Source organism: Pieris napi, chromosome 7 (assembly GCF_905475465.1).
Source record: "Pieris napi chromosome 7, ilPieNapi1.2, whole genome shotgun sequence".
Taxonomy (NCBI): Eukaryota; Metazoa; Arthropoda; class Insecta; order Lepidoptera; family Pieridae; genus Pieris; species Pieris napi.
The window spans coordinates 10,774,363-10,792,231 of NC_062240.1; the positions used below are offsets into that span (position 1 = coordinate 10,774,363).

At 33.5% G+C, this 17,869-nt stretch overlaps 1 protein-coding gene across 4 annotated transcripts in view; it reads right to left on the bottom strand.

Moving 5' to 3' along the window:
• LOC125051385 (ankyrin repeat and fibronectin type-III domain-containing protein 1) overlaps nt 1–17,869 on the bottom strand; it is a 141,440-nt gene that overhangs the window by 28,653 nt on the left and 94,918 nt on the right. For 2 of the 4 annotated variants that reach the window (XM_047651659.1, XM_047651656.1), the window contains exon 1: nt 4,051–4,427. The exons of the other annotated variants lie outside the window; for them this stretch is intronic. The gene's annotated coding sequence lies outside the window, so the exon portion shown is untranslated. Of the gene's footprint in view, nt 1–4,050; nt 4,428–17,869 lie in introns of those variants that run through there. 4 annotated transcript variants of the gene reach the window in all.

Here is a 17,869-nt window from a genome sequence, read left to right on the forward strand (position 1 = left end):
GTAATCTTGTCGAAGGACATAATAGTTTAAACTTTAAAGTATAGACTATCCAGTTTCCATTAATCTTAAGAGTGAAGTTTGTTAAGCAGATTGAACCCCGCTGAACACAACGGGCGAACTTCACACATCTTCTGAACTAATTTACTTAAAACTTGTTAACACGGGCTTCGTATAAAGTGAAGTATAAACTACAATCAAGAAGTATAAAATATCAAACAGCTACTACTAGGTACTAGCTAATGCTGATAGAGTCTGGCTAATGAAAAAAGATAACGAAAAAGCGCGGTAAATTCAATTTTTTTTTACTATGGTATCCCTAAAAGTTTCTTATATTTTGTGGATTAAACTTACTTGATACTTGATTTTTTTTTTACATTGATATTTACTGTATTTCTAAGAAATTAAATACTATACGTATTTAGTATTTTACTATTGACACTTAAAATGTCTAGCATTACATGGAAAACTAAAACTATATATTTATTATAAAACGCAACTTCATTTGGAATAATTAAAGGATTTAAGCAGGAGCGAAGAAACGAAATATTCTATCAAATAAAACAAAGTTTAGGCTGTTTATTATACCTGTTAACTATTCGGAAAAAATATATAATAAAAATGAGTAATTGCATGAAGTATTAAGACAATAAATTATACTAACCTAAGAAATTCAATGACATTCTGTGTTGCCATCCGAAAGTTTTCAAATAATTCAATTATCTTTTTTCATTAGCCAGACTCTATTATAAATTTCGCGTTTTTAAAATAGAATTTCGATATTCCTAAGTTATAAGATTCACTATTATGTAATAAACGTGTGTGTTCACGTAACCTATTAAAAGAATTTCAAACACCATTTTAGTTACATTGATTTAATACTTCCGCGCTTTACTTACACCTCAATAGAATCTTAAATATCTATGGTAAATTACTTATCATACATTTATAATTGTATGTCTAATCAGTAGTACCACAGGAACGAAATGTCATGCCTGTTTAGTTAGTCTTAGAGCTGATTTACACAGGGTCAGTAACTGACTACAAATTTGAGGCAAGTCAGTGCTGACCCGAAAAAAACCCTGTGTAAACTGATTTGAAGTCAGTACAGTGGCTTGAAGTCAGCGCTGAATTGAATATTCGGACACGAATATTTTAAAGTCAGTTGGCGCCCCCCGCCACCCGCGCACCCCCGCGCCAGCCAAATAAACCCCGTGTAAACAGACAAGTCAGTGCGTGGTTAGTCACTGCCGCTGCGTTGTAGAGTGACCACGTTTTTTTCGCTGGCGATAAAAATGAAGCTTAGCGAAGACGAAACCTTAAAATTGGTGCAATATGGCGAAAACGAGTGCCTTTGGGATATTAAATCCCTAAATTACCGCAATAAAGAAATGCGGTCAACAGCGTTGCAAAATATGGCTCAACAAATGCAAATCGAAGGGCTCACTTCTACTGAAGTAAAAAATAAAATAAAAAAATAAAGCCATAGGGGCATTATTATTTAGAGAGATCTGGCGCTAGTGGGAACGTATATGTCCCAAAAGTCAAGTGGTTTCAAGAACTGGCCGGCTTTATAAAAAATGCTATTGTAAATAAATAAATTTTTCAACAAATAATTAAATCGTCGTTTCAGTTGTTTTCGCGAATTCATTTTTCCCACTGACTTCACAAACGTGTGCTCATCGTGAGAAACGCACCACTACTACTTACTTCATGTAAACAGTTAAAGTCAGTCGCGGCGCCGACATTGGCGCTGCGACTGACTTGTCTACTGACCCTGTGTAAATCAGCCATTAGTTCAGAAAGCACAAGAGAGTGAACGTTTTTCCAATATCCCCTAGGTGGGGCAAAAGGCGTCCACAATGGTTCACCATCGCGTTCATTGCAGTAAACTTACATTTGCAATTTCCAATTGGATGGATTGGATTGAAATAGCGATATTTTTTTTTTACTTATGTGATCGTTTACTTAATTAACCGCTTGTGCTTAAACGAAATATTAAGACACGCACAATAAAACGTCGCGGTTTAAGCGTCCAAATTTCAATCTCACTAATATTCGAAATTGCGTTACAGATTTACGTCTGGACAGTTTCACAAAAATCAAAAAGAAATAATTATGGTACATTTTTATGTAGCTTTAGTTTTTAAGTGTTATGTACAAATTCTAACGAAGATAGTCTAGTGGCGTGCAAATTTCATCATTGAATTTGTAGGTTCGTTCCCTAACTGCGGACCATCGCACTTTCCGGCTATGTGCGCATTTAACAATCGTGTGGAAATCGGTATGTTTTAGACCCAAAAAGGCACGGGAGGTTCATCGCCAACTTGCCTATTAGAAAACCCAACAAATTATCACAAAACAGAACTCTGAGGTCTAGACGATGTAGCGTCACTGACTTGTTTCAATGTACAAATTCCGTAATTTTAATATTTCATGTAAATTTGTAAGGCATGTGTCCACTATTCAACCCCAAAACAAAGCATTTCTATTTATATGTAACCTTTTAAAATCCTATTGTTGGATATCCGGACACGCGATCTTTATAACTGTTTTTGATTAAACGTCCATTTTTATTACTAAACATGATAGACGAAGTTATATTGAGGACTGAAGAAATTTAGAATTACTAGATGTTATATAGTATCGATAAAAAATTTGTGTCAAGAAAATGTTTCATACAATTGTAATCCTAATCATGTAACGGAATGAAGTATACATCCTATTCTATTACCTACAAAAATAGATTTATACAAATAAATAGACTAAACAATAAATGTTAGTTACCATGGTTACATTATCTCCATACTTTCAAAATGATTTTATTCAAGTTTTGTATTGCTCTACCATGTTTTATTTGTACATATTATATAAGAATATGGAATTCGATCTTGGCAAAACATTGTGTCTAATTTAGAAAGTTGATTACTAAAGAATAGAGATTGAAATCAAGTTTTATATGTCTACAGTTAAGGTATAACATTTTAGTTATAGTAAACTATGAACATGTGTTATGTTCGTATAACAATAGAAATTAATCAACACAATATTTAAACCTGATAATTATGTCATGTTTAGTTATTTAAGGCAAATAAATCATATTGATTGTGCTATATTCAAACAGATTTAAGTCGACATAAATCATATATCAATAAACAAATAAATAAATGAAAAAATGTAGGCCACATGTGGCATTGTGTACCTTTCTCTATTGTCCAACAAATCAGATTTAGTTGATGTCTCTATATTTTGGTCCGAACTATTTCTATTTTATAATTGTGTACATATGTTAATTTTTATATTATATAAGGGAGGAACTAGATTACAGGCCACATGTTATTGATTGTTTCATCGATAATAATTATAAACAAGTTTTGCCTATTTCCAGAATGAAATGAATTGTTTTTACAGTGATTTAACATAGGACCTTCAGCAGTTAAAATGCCTTGAATTAACAAAGATTTTTGCTTTGATTGCAGTTTTTTGTACATATGACCTCTATGGTGATGTTGGATTTTTATCATAGTGGTTAATATGTTTGGCTGGTACTGGGTTTTATTCCCAGCAAAACCATAATAATCCAAGTTTTTAATTTCACTAAACAGACTTGTACTACCAACAATTAATATATACTACATACATAGTGAATTAATATCCTTAACTTTTTATATATATAATATAGAATATATTTGCAGATTCTGTTTCCTGTTGTTTTTTCCTTTTACTCTAATATTCCGTAATTACCAAGCTATTGCATTCATTGGGATTAAAGTGTGAAATTTCAATCAGGCTAGTCTGTGCAGGCAGTTTTGACATTTTATAAACAAAATGTAAAAATTTACGTTGATTGAATAATGGTTACAAACTTTATCTCGTAATTGCTGTTGGGGCGTATAATTTTTATCTTAATTCAACGCATACGTCCGTTAACTAATTACTTTTATTTTAATTGTACACAGAAGTATCGTAGACTGTATACAACCTAAAATAGGAGTCACGAGGTCTACGTCCAGCTTAATTTGGTCAGATCTGTTAAAATTCTGAGAAAATTACCTTTGTAAACGGCTGTTATATCATTGTGATAGCAGAACCTAATGCAGCTGCGTTCGAGCTCCTGGTATCGATATAACGTAATAATCATGTATAGTAACTATATTATACAATGGATTAACGATTAAAACAAAGCAATAAATAACACTACACACAATAATTCAACTTCACCTCACTTTCACTCTGTACACACCAAAGTATTATCAAAAAAGTCATTTATAACACAAACATAGTATAATACCGCATACATTTTGTATACTAAGCACTATTTATTAATATTTGTTCAAAACACAATAGTTTTAGGCGATTTAAAAATATTTTATAAAGTTTTAAACCTTATAACGTACAATCGCAATCAAGTCACAACACATGTTTCATGTGAAGTTGCTGCGAAACAAAACACGCGGCAAGGCCACCAATAACAGGCCAGTGAATGCTTTCTGTCAGTAGGGCCAACATCTAGGCGTTTGCGCATCAGTCAACGGCCTTTGTAAAACTAATGAATGAATAGCGATCGTTCGCACTTCAGACTTAATAGTATTTTTAAAATAAGCCAATTTATTGTTACTTATGCATTGTATATCACAGAAATACTATTATTATAATTTGTTTTTGTATTAAAGCAATATGTAAACCTATATGCAAGTATTTATGAAGCCGTGGTTAAATTGTTGTTTGTCTATGAAATGTTTAATTAAGGAATCGCGACGAGTTATCTACTTTTATTGATATTATTTTTACACATGAATTCCCGTTTAAACGATGACGTAAAAATACTGTGAGTGTTAGTAACAACAAAGAGTTAACAATGGAACACCACGCTCGCTGGCTCCGAGGGTGAAAGTATCAGACTCGTGCAATACCTACTAATTATTATAGGTACCGGTTATAACAGGAAGGCATTGTATTTATAATTACTGAACTGCCTTAAATTATTTAGTGCATTTCAATTAATGAAATATAGTTTCGTGTATTTAAATTATAAATTCTGTATTTTTTGTATTAAAATCTCAATTTGTTCGTCATTTAAGTGGAAGTTATTCCATTGTCATTATTTGAATTATCTGTAGTAATTTTACTTTAGAAAGTCGCTGAAGTAAACTAACTATTGTGATCTCTGGCAGAATGACCAGCGCTGTAGTACACGTCTGCTCCACAGCATAATGCTGAGCCAATGCCAGTATCAAGTTATCAACCACAGCGCGAACTCGTTACACACTTTAAATGTACCTTATTCCTTTTTTTTCTTTCCATAATTTTTTTGTTTATTTTTCTTTTTTGATTATTATTATTATTTTGTGTGTTTCTCTGTGTGTGTGTTTCGTTTGAAATAAATGTTAATTGTTATAATATTATGTTAAGTAGTCTATATTAATGACAACAAATACAGAACTCAGCTTTGTCGATTTGTTACAGCTTGCTTAGCTTTAAATAAACATTACACCATATTCTACTCAAGTCTAGGATCACCTTATTGCTGGTGCAGACTTAAGCAATTTCTCGACGAAATAAATTCGAGTTGTTCCACCCATATCTCTTTCTAAAGCATTTCTGAGCGATATTTAATGCAATTTTTCGCGCACCACCTCTATGCGAAACCAGCTACCCAATAAAGTACTTCCGAACCAATTCGACTTAGAGTCTTCAACGTCGCTGAACATCAGGTAAGCCTCTTGTTATATAAAATAAAAATAGGACAATTTAAAGAAAATATATTGTATGAGTTCTTTTACTTCTGGACTTACGTACGACGTACTTTCCATCCTTCTTTCAGTGTCGTGATCGTATCGGGAACGTATTAGAAAATTGATTTAATTTATTTTTGGTCCAATAAACCAGTTTTTTCCATGGGGTGGAGAAGACCACAGATTGGCACAATTTAACTAGTATATATATACCTAGGCTATGCCTGAAGTAGGTTAATATCCTGACGAGATTTAAAGAGAATCTAAAGGAAGCGATTTAATACGAAACTGTTGAGAAAAATGTTCTTATGAGTGCACGAACACAAAGAACAAGATTCGTGTTTCATTTCCTACATGGTGTTTGGCCCGTGAGACCTAAGTGTGATTGTGTGCAAACCGCTATAACAATAATGCCATTAAAATCGCATTAAAGCCTTTATTTCCAAAGGAATCGTAATAAAACTTCATTAACGAACGTAAACGCAAATTTATTATCTTATTAGTTTCACGTGAGTACAGCCGTGGTCAAAGACAAACCACTCAGAACGCCAAGCAACTGAGTTATCAAATAAGTTTTATTTGAATGTGGAATGCCTAAACCACAGACAAAATAAATGTATCTAGATAGTTTTTATAGAAATAATATATAATAATTAATAATAAAAAATAAAATATATAAAGTCTGTAGCGCTACAACCTTTTTAGGTCTGAGCCTCAGACTTCTGTATCTGTTTCATGATCATTTTTCAATCTAATAGGTAAGTTAGTGAGCTGTCGACTCTTTGAGTCTAAGGCAAGCCGGATTCCTCGTCACTGTTCGAGTGCACAGCCGGGGATCGAACCTACAACCACAGAGATGAGAGTCGCACACTGAAGCCACTAGGCCAACACGGCTGAATTATTATATATATAGTAAATAATTAATATCAAGACATACTAACTTAGAAAGTGTTTCGTTTATTTCAAAACAACGTATCAGCTGATGCATTAAATGTGTGATTCATGAACCGTAAGATTATCTTTAAGATTATTTTATTTTAGATTAATTTTGGTGATTGTATTGTTACTGTATGTGTTACTTTTTTTTAGACACTTCTTGCACTTTGCCGGGAGACATTGTTATAATAATAATAATTTTATGCAACAATAAATTATACTTGCCACATGCAAGTCCGCCCGTTGCATCCCTAATATTTTTTTGTTTTTATTTGTAACGTCACGAAGTTTTGATAAATAAAATCCAAGCGACTAATTGAATACAAATAATAATATATAATCCTACCTATTACACAACTAGACGTAATCCAAAATTCAGGGTCTATTTGTCCGATTCTCAAGTTCACCTTTACCTACGTCAAACAACAAATTGGTCGTTAAAAAACTGTACAACGAACCTCCTTTTAATTATAAATGTTTTGTACTTTTTTTCTAAACTTTTTCGTAACATTTTTATGATCTCTCTGATACTGTATAGGTAATATGTACTATATGTTTGCATCTGTCTAGTCTTCTACAGGTAAAATCCTGTGTAAGTTACAAGCTTCTGTCAATGTCTGGCATCACCTCTCGGTGAACCTATTTATTACCTGTTCTATATGTTAACGTAAAATTGTAAATACCGTTAGATTGTAATCTATCTCGCGAGATTATAAACTGTCGAAAGATTGTGAACTCAAGGTACTGCTTACAATTTAACTTATTAAAGAAAAAACTGTTTAACCGGATAGAAGTTATGTATTATTATAAATCAGCGCGCGAGGTGCGTACCGTTTTACAATATGACGATTTCACTTCGATAGATTATAATCTACCGAATAATAATACGTTAAATTGTAAGCAGTACTTTGAGTTCACAATTTTTCGACAGTTTAACATCTCGCGAGATAGATTACAATCTAACGGTTTTTACAATTTTACGTTGACATATATACAAAACACACACTGATGAAAATGGTTTACAGTTTTCGAAACAATTCCTCGTTAGCACTACAACAGACTAATTTTCATGTAAAGATTGCGCTTTGTCACAGACTAGCACAGAAAACAGTTCGGTTACGAAATAAGGTTAGTTACAACTTATTACCAATTTCTATCTTTGATTTCCTTATTACCGTTTTGACTTTATTGGCAACATATTACTTACAATATGCACACAATTTTTATCATCGGCCATCGAGTCAGAATACGAAATTCCACCGAAGTTTTTAAAACCAATTCGACTTAGGTTCCTTCAAGAAAAGTGCGCACCAATTCACCAAAATCTTCAAAGGCCGGCAACGCACACGCGAGCCCTCAGACAGTGTCCATATGGGGTATAACTTACTGCCCGTTTTTTCTTTAAAAACAATACACTGTCTCAGTGTGAAATTTGATTTACAACTCTCAAGAAACCATTAAAAAATAATTTTCAATTAAAATAGCTATGGCAGTATATCTACACAAAGTCGTATATTTTGATATACTTGGTTTAATTATACGACAACATGGAGCCAATCGACTTTTTTGTTTAGTTCTATCCCATAGTATTAACTTTACGTCCGGATCGTGATAAATTAACATCTAATCTATAAGTAAACAAAAAACCAGCGCACAATTCTATGGGGTAAAGCTATAAAAGGGAAGTGCGTCTCTATAAACGTAGACGCCATAATGTTGACTACGAATATTTGGTAAGAAAAATACTGTATTTTACGAAAGGAATCTAATGTCGAATGAATTTCCTCGTCATTAAAATACCATAAAAATTTACATTAACAGAAATAAATAGCTATATATTTGGTAAATGTAATTGAGTATCTAGTTGATAAAAGGGCCTGGGACTAGTGCTAGACAGGCTACTTCTAATTAAGTTACGATATTTGTGTTAAAATAAGTTTTGTTTGATGATTTGCTATTTTAAAAGAGTACTGAGAGTTTTTTACGCCCGCTTACACCCTGTCTTCTTTGCCGATGAGTAGGGATGGTTACTGTTTCAAATTTAATGACGTGGAATAAGTGATACCTGTATCTTATATTCCATAATAAACATATTTTATTTTATGAAGCATGTTTTGGACTAACATCGTTTTTTTGTGTTTAACTTATATTTTAAATATTTTTGTTTAATCATATTGATAACAATGATTAATATTATATAACTGATGTTCTGTTGAACACGTCCGAATGCTACAAGTTATATAACATCGCGCTATCAAATTCACTCAAGTGAAAACGTAATAAATTATGTTAGTAATCCAGAATCGGAAGGACACGCAAACCCTTGGAATTCGATTTGTTTCAGAGTCTATAAAGATTGGATCGTGTCGAAGTTCTAAACACTAATATAATAAGGTGTCATTCCGTCTACAGGTATTATGTCCAAAACAATACGATCTTTGTCTAAGGCTGTCGTCATTGAAAGGAAACTTGATATCCCTGTACTACTGTGGTATAGTGGCACCTTTTATTCTCGGCCCACGCGAAGCTTGAACATAAAATTGAAAGCTGAAAGCTTGTCCTCGACTAATGCACGCTTTTCTCATTGAAAAGTTTAAACATTAGTTGGGTTTGTTTCAGATAGGAAAATTTGTAAGTTAAAATTTAATAGAACACATTTGAGGCGGTTATTTTTATCAATTTTTTTTAGTATACATGACCAAATGTATTTATTTAATTATTATAGAGCACTAAATAAAGATACATGACGCATGCCATTCTTATTTATTATTACTAGTGTTGTTATTAAGTATGAAGCTCCCAAATATGTTTTTAAAATTATAATAAAAGTACCATTTATCACTTCCAGATCCTTTTCCTATACAAAAATACGAGAAACGTTGATTGCTGATATTAAACATGGACCAAAGTTTTGAATTAAAGGGGAATGGAGCTGAAGAATAATAAATGGCTTGCGAACCTTTAAACGTGAATACATATGCACAAAGCCTTTAAGACTCGAACCCTTTAGACTCCAATAAATTCCACTTTTGTTTTGATAACTTAAAAGATAAACGCATTGTTTGGTATCCCCTTACCGGAAGGGATTTTTTATAACAAACCTCCAATGTAAGGATTGAAGTAGAAATAACAACTTAAAAATAAATATAAATCAGTGGCGCTACAACCTCTTTAGGTCTTAGCCTCAGATTCATGATTATTTTTAAATCTAATAGGCAAGTAGGTGATCAGCCTCCAGTGCCTGACACAAGCCGTCGACTTTTTGGGTCTTAGACTTGTCGGTTTCCTCACGATGTTTTCCTTCACCGTTCTAGCTCTAACTAGCTTACTAGCTCAGAAATGAAGCTAGTTTTGTCTACACGACGCCAGCTTGAAAAACTAGCCTCGTGTAACTCGGGCATAACTCAAAAACTACTACGCCAATGTCGAAAATTCTTTAACTATTAGAATTTTAAATTCGAATTAAAAAATTGTTGCCGTGCAAAGCTGCTAGTTTAATTGGTGACACTATGATACGACTGTCACGATAAACCTACATTTGAGAAGAATTATATTTCCATTGGGAGGAAGCACTCTGTCTAGGGCAAGAGGGTACAAGGGCGGAGGGGGAGATCAGGTAATTCATGACACTGCAAAGTCGCCATTAAACCTGTCTTGAAGTTGCAGTTAGGACTTTGATATACGAACGAGTTGCACGCGATGTGTGTGTTTATAGGGTGTTATGGTAATATATATACTGTATCGGGGAGAACTAAGAAATAAGTAACTAAACCATCTAAATTTTTAACTAATAATAACCGGCATTCCTCCAACTTCGATGTTGTTCCCTTTGGAGTAAACTCTTGGGCCGTGGGGTTCAAGTGCACAGGCGCTAATTAAAGATTTAAGTTGGCGCCTTGTGGATAGTACCCCAGAGCTGGTGCTTTCCTCGCTCAACGAATAAGTATCGCAAAACAGCGAGGAAAAGCTACCAGCGTTAAAAGTACTGCCACAGGAACCAAACTTTTTAAATTTGTTTTAATTTTCTTTTTTACAATTTTTAATTATTAATATTATTACTATGAAGGTTAAGAAAATTGTAAATACTGTATATTTGATTGTTAAGTTTAGGTTTTAATAAACGATTTCCTCAAGGAATAAGTGCTACTTTTTCTAAGTGATAAGTTATTTAATAAATAGTTTAATAAAGACCCCACATTGTCGCGATACACATCCACGAACGATTTAACAAAGATGACGTATGTTTATAATGTCGATTAAAGACAAAACGAAGCTCACTATAAATTATATAAAAACACGTGATTACGTTTGTTTAATCATTTGAACCCCTCATATCTTGAACGCTTTATTTCCGTTCGTTATTCAGAACCTTACATACAAGTCTCGGTCACGACCAGCTTCTTATACCTTCATCTGTAAAGGTAATCGCAGTTCCAATAAGATCTTCTTATTGCTAATTAATTGGAACTTCCATATATGTAGATATTTTGCTTCATAAAAGGTAGAGCACAAAAAGGGACATCAATAAAGCTAATTCAACTCCATTACTTATCTTTTTTTTAATGGCTCTGGCACGGTTTGTGCATTAGCCAGCGTCAAGTATAAGATTTTTATAATTCGTGCTTAGAAATTCGACCATGTCCTCCATGTACGGTTTAGGCACTCGCCCGGTACCGCACAACCCTGCCAAAGGCCGAGAACAAATTTAAATTAAATTAAAACGTGCCCTCGAACCGGGAATCGAACCCGGTACCCCTCACCTTGCTGCCACTTAATAAGACAGCTAGGCTATGAGGCCCCCAAACTTATCTTTATAAAAGCGTTTACACGCGGAAGCTTACGGAATGTCAAAATCTGTGTTTCATGAAGCGAAAACTTTGCTTGGCTCTTAGAACTTGTTCATGAATGTCATAAGTCTGAAATAGTTAAAGATTGTTTTGTCTCGTGAGATACACGAAGCGATACGAGAGGATTTAACAAATAAATAGTTATTTTAGGGGCTTAATAAGGTTTCATTTTCATGAACATTTTACCACGTTCCTACGAGCAATATATAAGATTAAATTTAACCCAGCTTACCCAACCTAGCATTGTGATTCATGGCACTTAAGATTAGCTTTCGTTTTTATTTTCTTTTCTTTATAATTTTACATTGTTTTCTGTAATTATTTCAAATTTAGTTATTCACATTTACTATTTATTTTTCCTTACCAGTAAGGGTTACTAGGAAGAGATCGCTTGTTAGCGATAAAGCCGCTAATTGCCTCGTTAATTTTTGTTATCTGAATGTAAGACCAAATATAATATTACGACAGTGTTGATAAATAAATAAATAAATTTCGAGGCGAGCACGTTTCGAGGCTTTCATAAGAAATTTCAGTTGATATTCTGAATATGTGGATTGTAAAACACTTTTAACAAAAATAAATCTGTCCAATTACACGCTTCTCTTGCTAATCTGTCTCATTTTAACACAGCATAAACACAATATGCCAGAAAGAGACAGAGTACTAAAACGCAACAAATTCAAATAATTATAAATGATAACGCAACAAAGTCAAATAATTACAGATTTACTTTTTAAGGGATGTAGCGGACAATTTTGTTGCCGATATTTGTAATCTTTATTATAAATTACCCACCTTTTAATTAAAAGAAAGATAAAAGTCTGTTAAAAACGGTATTTTTCCTTGCAGGTCGTATGTATTCGTAACTTGCAAGTAGACAGTAAGTAAACGTACTAGACACGGGAACCGATAAAACTGAATAACGTGTTTAAAAGCTTTTGAACTTAGCACTGTCGGAATAAATTTTGCTAAACTGTTGTTTGATAGCAAACTGTAAAACTTCGTCCATTATTTACGTCAGTTTTGTGTTTTGGACTTGACAGTTGCGCCCAGTTTCTGGAAGGGCTGTCAATGTTAATAATGCAAATAAATTAATGAAAATTCATACTGTATATAATACGCATACATGAGACTGTCTCAACAAATACTCGTAAAGGCTTTGATAAACACTACTACGATACGGACTTAATTTAAAAAAATAAGTTTGTGATTTCTTTGAATATTTCATAACTGTTAATGTTGTTGACAACTGACAAGTTGATGTTAAATCTTAAAATGTTTTGGGTAGATTTGATTCCAGCAACACAATTCAAGGATTAAATTCGTATTTAATCGATCATTTTAATAATTGAATGCATTATTTTGGTTGCAAATTGTCAATTGTCAAATTAGGGTTAAATTCATTTTATCTCAATTACACTTAACGCAAGTTAACTTGGCATAGTCTGTAAGAATAATGTATGTTTTCTGTTAATAAATACAAGTTAACTTAATAGGCAATAATATGTTAATTAAAAGACAAAATAATATGCTTTTAACGACTCTGGCGAGGATAAACTTCACAGAGCATTGTAACTTTGTTTTAACTTTATACAATTAAGTGTATCCATGGTAAGCCCTGTGGTTATATGTTTTCGACCTTTCAGCTTCAGAGGGTTTATTATAAATTCCTAAACAAAAGGTTTATTCATATAAATCAAATTGTTTCCCTTTATATTAATTTATATCCTATCCTGTTTAAACCTTATCCTAATCATTTTCATTGATTTTTTTTCCAGTGTATTCATTTGAAATCATATAATAAAATAGTTATACTGTGTTAATAAAATCACATTATTAAATTTGTTTGAGCAGTGTTGGCCTAGTGCCTTCTGCGTGCGACTCTGAGGTTGTAGGTTCGATTCCCGGCTGTGGAGACCGAAAAAGTCGACGGCGTGCGTCGGGCACAGGAGTCTGATCACCTACTTGCCTATTAGATTAACAAATGATCCTGAATTATATACAGAAATCTAAGACGCAGACCTAATAAGATATTTTTTTTATTATTTAATGTTTGGTTTGGCTATTTATATTTTTATATCGCATATTAAATTATTTTTAAATCTCATCCAACTAAAATAGTCCTTAGTCATGCTCATATATGTATAACTTATATAAACCGTCACTACGATGATCAAAGTCATCCGCCTGTATTGTCCCGAAAGCTGACAGGATCGGGAAGCTTAATGAGTTCAATGACACTTCTCTTGCACGTCATGACGTGACATTTTTGCTTCGCTCCTCTCAAACTGCTATTCATCATAATTAAAAGTCATTAAGTGATTTATCACTGTGATTTCCTTTGATTAATATGATTTAGAACTCGTGAAATATTACTACATTTTGTTTTTATTGCGGTTAATACTTAGAAATAAAGACAAAGAATTGTGAAGGCAGTACAGTAGGTACTAGGTCTAAGCCGGGCTCCTACTCTACAATTTTGCATAGCGATATCATCCTTACCTCAATAATGAATTCCTAAGATTTCGCCCAGCGGTGCTGATATTGAGAGAACTACATCGAATTTGCATACATCAAATCGGTATCGCTGTCTCTATTGGAAGTTACAGAGTAAAAAGAGAAGAAAGAAAGTTTGAAGGTTTCTTTCGGTTGGTGCATACATATATTTATAAAAGCTTGCCAACGCTCGGCAGTGGGTATCAGTGATAAATTGGAACATAAGAAAAATAAAATATAAGATTTAATGTGACAAGCACTTATAGACAAACATGAACTTGAAGACAGTAAAAAATACATCGATTCATAAATTATAAAAACTAAAGGAAAATTGTTCCATGTGAGGGGAGCAACTATGGATATCCAGACCTAGCTCGTTTATCAGAATACTCAATTTGGATATCGGAGAGTTTTGGCCACAGTTTCTGACAGTAAACAAATTTTCCATAGTTAGTATTACGCAATAACAAGATTTAAAAAAAAATCTGTAAGTTAACTAGCATTCGCATAGTAAATTTTTACTTCTGTCTCTGCCTGCGCTGATGGAGGAGAATGGTAATTACATATTTTTGTGTGAAAACACCGTATTTGGATTTCGGAACTAATCGAACATGCATCTTTGGAATAAAATTCGTGTAATATATGAACTATATCAATCGACGCGAGCTGTCAAAAACTGACATATTATAATAATGAAATCAAATACTTGACGTATCCTTTCGTAAAGTATGGATATCCAGACTTAGCTCGTTTATTTCAAAGTCATACATATAATACGCATATTACTACACTGCCTGAATAAATACTCGTAAAGGCTTTGATAAACACTACGATATGAACTTAATTTTATTTAAATATACTCGTGATTTCATTGAATATTTCTGTTTTCCTTCAACTGACATTACTGTTAATGTCAGCTCATCAAAGGCTCGTTTATTTAAAAGTCTCATCCCACTACCCTCAAACGATGTCTTTGAAACAGACGTAGTAATGTACCCTTATAACCATCACCGAGCTCCAAACTTTCTATATAGTGCTGTGTAAATAAACTACGGTTCTTAGACAACACGATAGCAATTTCGGATATACACCAGCCGTATTGTTTTCTTACAATTAATGATACATTTAGGATGTAATAGCATAATAACGTGAATTTGATAATAAGTATATGAACCCTACTACTTAAAAAAAAATGTGTGCGTGTACTAGGTGTACACACGTAAGAAGTGAAACTTCTTTATGACCTTATTTTTCGAAAAATGATCTACTATATGCAACTTTACAGAAATTGGTTAAATTAGATAAAGTTTAACAAAAGACTTTTATTATCATAGACATGAATACAAATACAACTATTTCATGTTAACTTATTTCTGTACTATTATGTAATACTAAGATTATTACAGAATTTCATTAATTGTAATAGAATTATTAGTACATATTACTATCATTGTTATCGTTATTATATATTTTTGTTACTAATGGCTTCAAATCTCTTCGGATCAACCGTGGTAGGGACAAGAAAAAGATGGCGCGTAATCGAAAAATGTGACAAATGTGTGTAAATTTTTCCAACGCCGATAAAGAAGTTTGACTTCAAAAAGCAACATGGCGCGTAACCTGCTACAAAATTTCTCCCATACGTCGATAAAGAAGTTTCACTTCAAAAGATGGCGCGTAACGGAAAAATGTGACGCGTAACGAAAAAATGTTACACTAAATTTTTTTCCAACCCCGATAAAGAAGTTTCACTTCAAAAAATATTATTCTATTAATGATTATTTGCGTTGTAATTAATATTAATAAAATATTTTAATAATTTGATGTAATGATATAATAATAAAAGAAGTGACTATAATGATTTCAAATGCCACTAAATTTTTGTACCATATCCTTGGAAATAAATTATTATTATTAAGCAAATAGTTTTTCATAGAGATTTTCCCAAGAAATTTTATAAGGGCAAATGTCCTCTTCTATGTAACTTAGTTATTCCCACGTCGGGGCTAGTCCCAAGCTAGTACTAAAACTTTGTGGGTAAGCTCAAGTAATACCGCCTTTATTGCTTTCTAGACAAAACCTTTCCAAGAAAGTTTATTAAGCTTTTACTTACGTGATTTAGTTACATTTATTTGGCATTGGATTCTAAGCGTACATATTTACCTATATGAATAATTGGATTTGGATTTGATTGCATCTTTTTACAGCCAAGTAGGTGATGAGCCGTCTATGCCATATACAGCGTAAACTCTTTATAACGAATTTCTAGGGACCGAGCGTGTTTTTTGTTATAGCGATTTTCGTTATATGGAGGAAAGAGAAAAAAAAAATTTAATCAATAAAAATAATTTATATTATATTCACACGTTGCTTTACTTGACTGACTTATTTTGTGTGTTGTTGACTGTGTTGTGTGTAACAAGATAATAGTTATTCTGCGGTAGGTACATGGTTTAAAATAATATCCAAATTAACTAATAATTATTTAGGTTAACATTCTATTAATATTATATGTAAAAGCATATTGTAATATAATATTAGGTGAAACCGGGAAAGTGTCAGGTGGTTTAATATTGGGAACATGACGCCGGTCAATGAACCCGAACTGTACACGAACCAATCAAAACAGGTCAACTTGCATGGCTAAAACCGCACTCTTTTTCTTGTAATAAAAAAAACTATTAATATTTATTTGTGAACCCCGTGTTGTGAACCATGACCTGGCCCACTGAACCGTTCAATGACAGATGTAGCGACAGTTGTATGGGAACCCGTGTTTTTGGTAACTCACATAATTTTACATCAAGATCTTGCCATAGATCTTGCTACATGAGGGACTTGGGGTAATGAAAGTAACTCTTTGAAATTCGTATCGTCTTCATTTAATTAGATTAAAACGCTCTCTATGGACAATCTTACTGTCGCCGCACACGGGCCACACGCCACAGCCACAAACGCCGCCACGAGAAGCTAGAAGCGGCTACAAAGGTAGCTGAAGCGCGCGACAGCCACTTGTGGCCGGTGGTCGACACTTGCGGTCGGTGGCTGCTACTTTTTTTAACCCTTGCCTGCAGTATCATAATGGACTCTGACGAAGAAGGTTTAATTGCGCTACTTTTGATATAAAGACGTTGTCGTAGAAGGCGAAACCATAGTTATTGGATACACAGAAAGACATTAAATATCTCCTCACCACGACAGGTCGGTAATCGACAACCATTGAACTAGACATGATGAAGCATTTGGCCTCAGTGAAAATATGATGAGGCCATATTCTGGAAAATATTTGGACTTAGACAAAAAATACTCGAAAATATACAAAATACAGGCTGGCCAGTAACACGAGATTTCTTCCCAGGCCTTCACTTTTCTCCTCTATTACTAAAACTATCACTTTTTGAATCCCAAATCGCAGGACGGGATTGTATCTCTGATATAAATAATTCTATATCCATATTAATCTACCTATATGAAACACAGACTACGTGCGTGCGTTACCGTCGACTTCAGGTTAACTGAGGTAAGGGAGAGAGGGGCGCGGAATCGCGCGAGTGGCGTGTGGCGGCTTTTTGTGTCGGCGTTTAGTGGCCGGTGCGAGCCACAAGAAGCAAGCTTCGACTATTTGTAGCGTGTGGCCGCCACTGGCGCCAACCGTGTGCGGCGAGTCCATAAAATGTATGAAAATTACAGGAAATATGCCAGTGGCAGCGTTTTGTGGTTGTGGCCGGTGGCCCATGTGCGGGGACCCTTAAACAATAACCTACTCTGACGTCTATAATAATAAAAGTGAAATTCCTCAACAAGAATGTTTGAAGTCGGTAATTGATTGTGTAATTATTACTATTTTTAATATAAGAT